A 9,880-nucleotide genomic window follows, 5' to 3' on the forward strand; every position below is an offset into this window, starting at 1 on the left:
AACAGAGAAGGAAATGGAGACATAGAGAAGTTGCAAGATAAAAAGGAGTTGTATGAGAACCAGGAATAAAACTCAGGGATTTCTGGCTCACAGGGCCAATCCTCAGCTAATATAAATCTGTGTAGTTCCAGTCACTTCAATAGACTGCATTGACTACTGCAATGTACATCCATAAGAGGGTCCATTCTCTAGTCTAGCACTGAGACCATATACTTCACCCCTGAAATACACTTTCTGACTGGTATTTCAATGGGGGTGGGAGGGGGAGATTTGAAAGCATAACTTGCTGTAAATAGAAGTTAAAATTGATACCCAGAAAAGCAACAACTACAGGCCTTTCAGCTAATACCTTCTGAGGTTGTGAATAAAAGATGGCACAGGGAAAGTCATGTTGCAGATTCTTTTTCCACTAAGAATCATGAAAGTTATCTAGATAGATAACTCTTATAGTCCACGTGTGTGAGTCAGATGTCCACCTGCTTTTAAAATAAAACTAGAATAGTAACATTATGGAAACCTGCTTGAACTTTTGACTGAACAGTTTTACATCAGTTTTCTCATGAGCAGCATCTCTATCTTTTGATTGTCAATGGCTCCCTGTTAGAGGCTCTTTATCATTGTGCTAGCAGTAAAACAAGGTTTGTTGAGTACTGTATACACAAAACACATCAATGCAGCATATAGTAAGCTTCATAAATCAGAAAATATTTGGTTAGAGGATGCTTCATTTGATTTCTTCTAAGCGATACAGACATTTGCTGAAGTAAAGCTATTACCCTTGTACTCTAAAATAGCCTGAACTGTTTACTTTCAGATTTAATGTATATTTAATTACAAAATAATTGTCTCCTAGCATAAATGTCAGCTCAAACCACAAGCTAAGTTATCTGCAGGCAAATAAGGAGACATTATAGCATGGAATACTATACAGTGCTAAGAAAACAAACTCAGCTGAGCATACGGATATTGACATGGGTGCAGGGAAAGAGCATATGGCTATATTAGCAAAAGAGAGGTCGAATCTAGTCAATTTTTATTATAAAAGAAAAACAATGTTTAATCTGAAAACATGTTGTGCATTTGGTGGCATATATTCATATATTATCCCCTCTCTGTGGGCATTAATACTTATCTATTAGTATTAATGAAAGTTATCAGTCATTGAGCACACATATGAGCAGCATGAACATAAACTCTAGCTTGCTGTGAGGATAGGTGCAAACAATTGAAAATACCAATATATATGAGGGATACTCACAGATGCTGTTAACTTTTAATGAGATTTACAACATATTCCTAACTCTTGTGCACCATTTAAATATTTACCCTTTTCTATATAAACAATCAAATACTCTTCAAAGCTAAGTTTGTGAAAATCCCACATCATTTGAGGACTGTTTTTCAAGGTGTTATTGGAATACCTACCCCAAATTAACTTCATTAAAAAGTAAAATGTAGTGTTGTTGTGTAGTATTAAACACCGGTTTAGTTGATGTCTGTTTATATTTCAGGCAATTTAATTTTAGACTTTTTTTTCTGCTCATTGCCATAGTATGAGAGAGTTACTTCCCTTTTAGTAACTGAAAGTTCTTCAAAAATGTGTAGTCCCTCTTTAGATTCTAACATGGATGTGTGCGTGTTCTATGTAGCCAGGGTCACAAGTTTTGAAAGCAGTGTCCATTGGCGCATATGCCCATGACCAAGAGGAAAGGGTGGAGTGGACAGACTGCCTCCCTAGAGCCTTCTCTTCTGCAAATCTAGTCATGATCTGAAGCAGAGAGAAAGGAGAGAAGGTAGTGGAATACAGATAGGGACAATATATCTCAAGGAACCTCCAGTTACTATAAAGTAAGTAACTCTTTTTGTTCGAGTGCTGGTCCTTACGTGTATTCTACTGTGGGTTACTGACAAGAAGTAATTAATTAGGAAGAGGGTATGAGGATGCTGCTGGCGGGGCCGTTAGAAGGACCGCTGCCCCAAAGGAAGCATCAGCAGAAGAGTCCTGTACTAAAGCATTATGTCTCATGAATATGTGGATGGAACTCCACATAGCTGCTTTGCAAACGTCAAGTTAAGGTACTTCTTGAAGCAATGACATTGATGTTCCTTGTGCTGTTGTAGAATGAACCCTAATTCCATGAGGGGGAGGAAGATGTGAGAGCAGATAGAGAAAGATACAGCTCAAGAGCCATTTAGAGAACCTCAGAGGATATAGCTTGACCTCAGACTCTTTCCACTATGGCGAGAAACAGTCTGGGTGATTTTCTGATTTACTTTTTCCTTTGCAGGTAAAAGGAAAAGGCTTGCCATATATCAAGGGAATGAAGTCTCTTCTCCTCTTTGGATAATAGTTATCTGAAGAAACACCAGTAAGTGAATTGACTGGTTCAGGTGAAACTTTGAAACTACTTTGGGGGTGAACTTAGGATATCAATGCAATTAGACTTCATCTTTATGGAATATGACGTAAGGTGGATCCACCATCAGTGCTTCAACCTCATCTACCCTCCCAGCATATGGGATGGCAGCAAGGAATGCAACCTACATAGATAGGATAGACATGGAATATGTAGCGGAATTTTAAAATGTTGTACACAGAAATCCCCTGGGAGTAAATCTGTCTGTAGGTAGATAAGCCCTCACCATGACTAAATCTAGTGTCACTCTGATGAAGTCTCTAGTGTGTGTTGGAGTAAGAACAGACTTTTCCAAGTTTAAGCTGATCCCTAGGTAAGACAGGAGCTGAAGCATTAACAAAGTTAACATGCAGGCCTCTCTTGGCATGTCTTGGCAAAAAGAAGCTAGCCATTGAGATAGGGGAAGTTGGGGAAGCTGCCACATGATATTCTGAAGCACTTAGAGGAGAGGAAAGTGATCAGGAACAGTCAGCATGGATTCACCAAGGGCAAGTCATGCCTGACTAACCTAATTGCCTTCTATGAGGAGATAACTGGATCTGTGGATGAGGGGAAAGCAGTGGATGTGTTATTCCTTGACTTTAGCAAAGCTTTTGATACAGTCTCCCACAGTATTCTTGCCAGCAAGTTAAAGAAGTATGGGCTGGATGAATGGACTATAAGGTGGATAGAAAGCTGGCTAGATCGTCGGGCTCAACGGGTAGTAATCAATGGCTCCATGTCTAGTTGGCAGCCGGTTTCAAGTGGAGTGCCCCAGGGGTCGGTCCTGGGGCCGGTTTTGTTCAATATCTTCATTAATGATCTGGAGGATGGCGTGGACTGCACTCTCAGCAAGTTTGCAGATGACACTAAACTGGGAGGAGTGGTAGATACGCTGGAGGGTAGGGACAGGATACAGAGGGACCAAGACAAATTAGAGGATTGGGCCAAAAGAAACCTGATGAGGTTCAACAAGGACAAGTGCAGAGTTCAACAAGGACAACTGCACTTCGGACGGAAGAATCCCATACACTGTTACAGACTAGGGACTGAATGGCTAGGAAGCAGTTCTGCAGAAAAGGACCTAGGGGTTACAGTGGACGAGAAGCTGGATATGAGTCAACAGTGTGCCCTTGTTGCCAAGAAGGCTAACGGCATTTTGGGCTGTATAAGTAGGGGCATTGCCAGCAGATCGAGGGACGTGATCGTTCCCCTCTATTCGACATTGGTGAGGCCTCATCTGGAGTACTGTGTCCAGTTTTGGACCCCACACTACAAGAAAGATGTGGAAAAATTGGAAAGAGTCCAGCGGAGGGCAACAAAACTGATTAGGGGTGTGGAGCACATGACTTATGAGGAGAGGCTGAGGGAACTGGGATTGTTTAGTTTGCAGAAGAGAAGAATGAGGGGGGATTTGATAGCTGCTTTCAACTACCTGAAAGAGGGTTCCAAAGAGGATGGATCTAGACTGTTCTCAGTGGTACCTGATGACAGAACAAGGAGTAATGGTCTCAAGTTGCAGTGGGGGAGGTTTAGCTTAGATATTAGGAAAAACTTTTTCACTAGGAGGGTGATGAAGCACTGGAATGGGTTACCTAGGGAGGTGGTGGAATCTCCTTCCTTAGAGATTTTTAAGGTCAGGCTTGACAAAGCCCTGGCTGATATGATTTAGTTGGGAATTGGTCCTGCTTTGAGCAGGGGGTGGGACTAGATGACCTCCTGAGGTCCCTTCCAACCCTGATATTCTACGATTCTATGGGCTGCTACTACTGAGAAGACATTGGCAAGGACCCTGAGGAGGTTGCAATGCCAAATGTGGACATTCTGTATTGGAAACATTCGGGGCCTACCCTGAACCTGAGAAACCATCTGCGAGCAGGGTGAACGTCCACATCCTTCATATCAAGAGCTTTCCAGGGATGGGATTATAGATGCCAGAGTGACCATATAAAACTTCAGCTTGCGAATAAAGCTGTTGAGATGGTTGGCATCACGGATGGGTCTCCAGCCACTTTTCTTTTTGGGTACTAGGAAGCATGTGGAGTAAAAATCCTCTCCCTGGTATTTAAGAGTTACCTGCTTTATTGCTCCTCACAGAAGGAGGGATTCTAGTTCTTGTTTGAAAATCTCTTCTTGAGAATGGTCCCTGAAAAGAAAGAGACAAGGATGTGGGTTTTGGAAGAAGCAGGGAAGTCCATTTGCTCACGTAGCCAGAATGGATGTCTTCTCATACCCATTGTTACTGAACTCCAGTTTTGGAAAAAGAGTGCTAGATGACTTCCAAAGGATGTGTGGGAATCTGTTGATGCTGGCATCACTGGTGATTTGTAGCTTTCTAACGCTTATAAAAACAATTGTTCATATGAAAGCTGAGATTGAGATGACTGTCACCACAGAAGGTGAAGGGAAATGGGACTTCTGCATTCTTTGTCTCTTATGGTAAGATGAGCCTTTGTCTAGGCCTGTATGTCTGTCTGTGGGATTTTCTCTTTGGGGCAGGGCTGTATATTCCCAGGGAGCAGAAGGTGACACCAGAGTCCTTCAGAGTATTAAGGATTCATCTGTCTTTTGGTTTAAAAGATGAGCCTCATCGAAGGGCAGGTCTTCCACAGTGTTCTGGACCTTCATAGGAAAGTGTGAAGCCATGATTCATGGCACATTACAATGGCTGTTGCCATAGACCTTGATGATGTATCTACTGCATCTAGCACTCATTGAACAGCAGTCCTGGAAACCAACTTGCACACCTCATTAAGGACCTGAAATTAAGCTCTCTTTTGTGTTGTGGAAACTTGTCGATGAAGTCTGTGAACTTCTAAACTAAGTATGATTACCTGAAGATAATCATACTTAGCCAGTAACTGCTTGGTAATTGGCTATTCTGAGTGTTGAAGACTAGGGTATAAAATCCTTCCTTATCCATAAATTTAAGCATTTACCTTCCTTGTCAACTCAAGCAGATCTAGGATGTTGCTGTCTAGACCTCTCTGTGGACAACTAGATAATTAGATTTAGGATGAGAAAAAAGAAACTGTCCCTTTGGTTGGGACAATATAACATTTTTCTGCCCTCTTAGGGTTGGGGCACAAGTTGCTGCAATATGCAAGACTGCTCTAGCTTGTTGCAATATCGCTTCATTAACAGGAAGTGCTATTCAGCTGGATCCAGAGGGTTACAGAATGTCCAGAAGTTTACGACATGGATTCTGGACTTCTTCTAGTGATCTACAGCTCTTCTGCCACCTTATATAAAACAGTCTCTGGAACTGCTTATGGTCGGGGGGTGGAGGGGACAGGAGGGGATACTGGAGTGACTGCTTCATCCGGAAATGATGAGAACCATCTCGCTGGTACTGGTGGGACTCACTGGATCCAGCTCTTAATTGCCTTCTTCTATGGGTTCAGGAGGAAGTTCTGCTTGCCTTCTAGCAGGGGAAGGGTGGACTGATTCCCTAGTGTAGCGGTTCTCAAACTTTAACAACCTGAAGACCTCCATTTTGATTTAAATTGTTTCGGGGACCCCCAAGCCCACCCGCTCATCCCTTGCCCTGCCTCGTCCCTGAGGCCACACCCCCACTCACTCCATTCTCCTCCCTCCATCACTCACTCTCCCCAACCCTCACTAATTTTCACCAGGCTGGGGCAGGGGGTTGGGGCGAAGGAAGGGCTGCAGGCTCTGGGCTGGGAGTTTGGGTGCAGGAGGAGGTGCAGGGTGAGGGCTCTGGACTGGGAGTTTGGGTGTGAGGGGGGTGTGGGCTCTGGGAGGGAGTTTGGGTGCTGGAGGGGGCTCAGGGCTGGGGAAGGGAGGTGGGGTGTGGGAGGAAGTTTGGGTGTGGGCTCTGGGCTGCGGTAGGGGATTGGAGTGTGGGAGGGGGTGATGGGGGGGTGCTTACCTTGGGTGGCTCCCAAAAGCAACTGGCACATCCCTCTGGCAGCTGCTCCTAGGCAGAGGGCCAGGGGCCCTCTGGACATTGCCCCCTGTCCGCATGCACCACTCCCGCAGCTCTCTTTGGCCACAGCTGTTCCCTGGTGTGAAGGAGGTACTGGGAGGGAGGGAGGGGAGAGCAGTTGATCATTGGGGCCCACGGACCCCCTGGAGTACTCTCTGGGACCCCCAGTTTGAGAAACGCTGCCCTAGTGAATTGCCTTGGAGGTCAGAGGTGCAGGTCCTACATTCCCCCATATGGCCAGTAAGAAAGGTCAATGGGGAGTTTTGGGGGGGGTCTTCATGGCATGGGGCTGCTATTGGTTTTGAGGCAGGTACTGATGTGGAGGTTGGTTCTAGATGGGTTCGGGTCCCATCTGGGAAGGTGTCTCTTGGAGAAAGACACGGTGATTGATTCTTTGGATGGTTCAGATTCTCCCAAGAAAGAAAAGTCCAATACTGGATCCATAGGCAGTACCAATGGTTCCACTAGAGGGAAACCAGAGAGAGAAGATGGAATCAGGGACAGACTCCTCCCAAAATTTGCCTCCCCTGGTGCAGTCATGAAGTCGCTGATGAGGGAAGGACCTGATAGCAGTGGAGATTGAGCCTCAGGGGCAGCTAAACTATCATCAGGTCTCTTGAGGGCGAGGGGTCCTGTCCACCTGAACTGACTGAGCCAGAGCAATCAGTTTGTGTGCCACAGTAGGGTGAGACAGTGTCAGTACTGTTGGTGGCTGAAGATTCCAATGATCGCCTCTTGCCCGTGCCAATGGTTCCCAATGTTGAGGTTTGACTGGTGCTGGAGGTATGGTTGCCGCTGGAGCACAGTCTGGTACCAATGGAGCCCTGATTCATGGTATTTCTTGTCATGACCCTCAGACTCTGAACATTCTAACTTGTCATGGCTGAAAGGGAAAACTTGCTCAGGTTAGGCACAGCTGAATCTGACTTCACTGATGTAGATTCAGAAGATGCTTAGTTCTCATGGTTATGAGTGCACTCTCTGCCACCCCTAAAAGACCCCAAGAAAGAATGTATGGGGCTAGATTACCTCACGCCTAAATTGGATCTCATGGAATGATGCACATTGGTTGCAGACCCAGATAGAGAATGCTAAATTTGTTTTTGCTTATTGAAATGGGAAGTCTAGTCATCTTCAGTCTCAGACTGCTCCCCTTCCAGAATTATGCTGATATTAACTATTATATGTCTATATCATCTAAAAAAGAGACAATAGTTCTTTATACATATGCCATGTTCTCTTGCTAAATATAGAAATTCAGTAATTACTGTTTAGCTATATTTAGACAGAGAAATCCAGTAATTACACACATTCTTGAACAATTCTTTATTTATTGCCTTTCATATTGGAATAAAGAAGAATGGCACTTGCTAAAATTAAACCAAGTTGTTATAAAATATTAAGCTAAAATAACAAATGTTAACATTATTCCTTTGATTAATCTTGCCAGATCTCTGTACTATATATTTAAATCAGCTATCTCCATAATCTTTTGGTTGTGGAATGCAATGCCAAAGATATGCATGTTTAACTTATTCCTCTACCTTCTTCCGGTTCATTCTTTTAAGAAACGTAAAACTATCAAGCTTACTCTATGAGCAATTGGATCCACACCCGAGGTTTCCTGCATGATTGTAATTGCACAATTGGGACCAAGTTTTACACCTTGACTCATTTTATTAATTTACAATTTATTTATGAATGAAATAGTATAATCTGCTTAGCTATCTGGGTTCTTAGCTTGTCCAAGATGCTTTTAATTGTATGGACTTCCTACTCTTTGATATATCACCTGGTTTAAGTATAATCTACAAATTCCAGTACCTTAATCATTTTACCTTATATTCTCTCTCCTAAATGATTGGTATGTAAAACAACAATCCACATTAATGCTGGTGCTTGTGGGATTCTGTTAATTGCCTTCCTCCATCCTAAAATGCTTCCACTCTAAAGTGCCTTCTGTGTCAGCACACAAGCTAATTTGTCACAATTAATGAGGCTCATCTCTGAACCATACTTGTGTGGTAACTTGAAGGGTCAGGGTCTCAGCTGGGGTAAACTGGCACACCTCCACCAGTCATGTTTTCCTGAGGGCTTGACAATGCCAGATTTGGAAATCAGGCCCCCTCGTCTCTTTCTGCAGTGTCACTGGCCTGACCCTGTTCAGTGATGTGGTGGAACTAGAGGACTGAAAAACCTGGGAAGACTTGTGGACAAGCTTTTGTTGTAAGACACTCAAACTATGGTGATGGGGGGCACATCAGTAGACAAACCTTTAGTGGTGCAAGAAAACATACTGCATAGCCAATGGCAACGTTTAGAGTTTACTGCTTTGTAATTTAGTTACACAGGGGAAATCATATCCCCTCATTTGCATGCAGAACTCTACCATCCAGCATAGAAGGAAGGTTCAGATGCCACCATGGCACCATTTCACACATGGGGAGGATAGCTGGGGCTGCTCACGCCCCTCTTCCCACATGCTCAAGTGAAGCTTATAAAGGGAAACATAGTACAGCCTGGGACTTTATTAGCTTTTAAGTGAAACCCGCTTCCTTTATGGGAGTCCCCAGAGCCATGGTACCAGAGAGAAAAGGTCACACACTGGGAGCACAAAGAAACTTAGGATCCATAATGCTTGGGAGCTGGTCTTATGGGAGACAAAACTCTGCCCTCCCATTGAAATAACTGAGGATAAACTTTGTAAGGGGAGATTCACAGACTTTTCTTCTGGAGTTGCCTCCTTCAATAGGGCATGATGTGGCCCATAGTAGTTAGGCACCTCTCCAGACTGCTGCATATTAGATCAAAAAATAAATTCCCTTTTAATCTACTTTTTCCATTTATAGCAAACAATCATGCACTTTTATGCAATGATAGGGTAATTACTGTGTATCATAATTAAACAGACATTTGCCATATAGAAAGAGCCCTTACATAATACTTGTGTCCTGAAAATTAAAGTGTTTAGCAAATGTTGCTGAATGTTTCTTGACATGATCTCTCATTTGGGGAATCCAGGCTCATTCTCCTTAATTAAACAACTCTCTTGGCAATTCCCCATTCTTCGAAAGATTCCTGTTTCTACTGTATGTTATGCTGCAGAAATCAAAATTTACTGGTCTGTAGATTCTAGAGTTTTCCTTAATATCATTACATGTTGCGTTATATCAGCTTTCTCCCAGTTTGCATTACATTTTGTCCATCAAAAATAAATAATGGTAGATGATATGGCTTGAAACAATAGTTTGCGGTTCTGCCATATGGAATATGATCTCTTGATGAGCAGTTAATCCACTTCATGCTCTATGTGAACATGTTAAAGGTTTCTTTACATCTCTGACCACTTCCTTTGTAATTTTTAACTGGCAATTTGCCCCCCTTCAGGTACTCCAATTCTTTAACTACTACTTCTGCCACAAGCCTGATTTCCTTCTTCCTCCTCTGGGAGAATTGTATGGTCTCTGGCATCAGTTGCGCATCCTCATTTGGATATTCTTGGGAAATAATTCATTTAGTTTTTAGTTAAATGACC

The sequence above is a fragment of the Terrapene carolina genome, unplaced genomic scaffold (assembly GCF_002925995.2).
Source record: "Terrapene carolina triunguis isolate 2854851 unplaced genomic scaffold, T_m_triunguis-2.0 Scaffold146, whole genome shotgun sequence".
NCBI lineage: Eukaryota > Metazoa > Chordata > Testudines > Emydidae > Terrapene > Terrapene triunguis.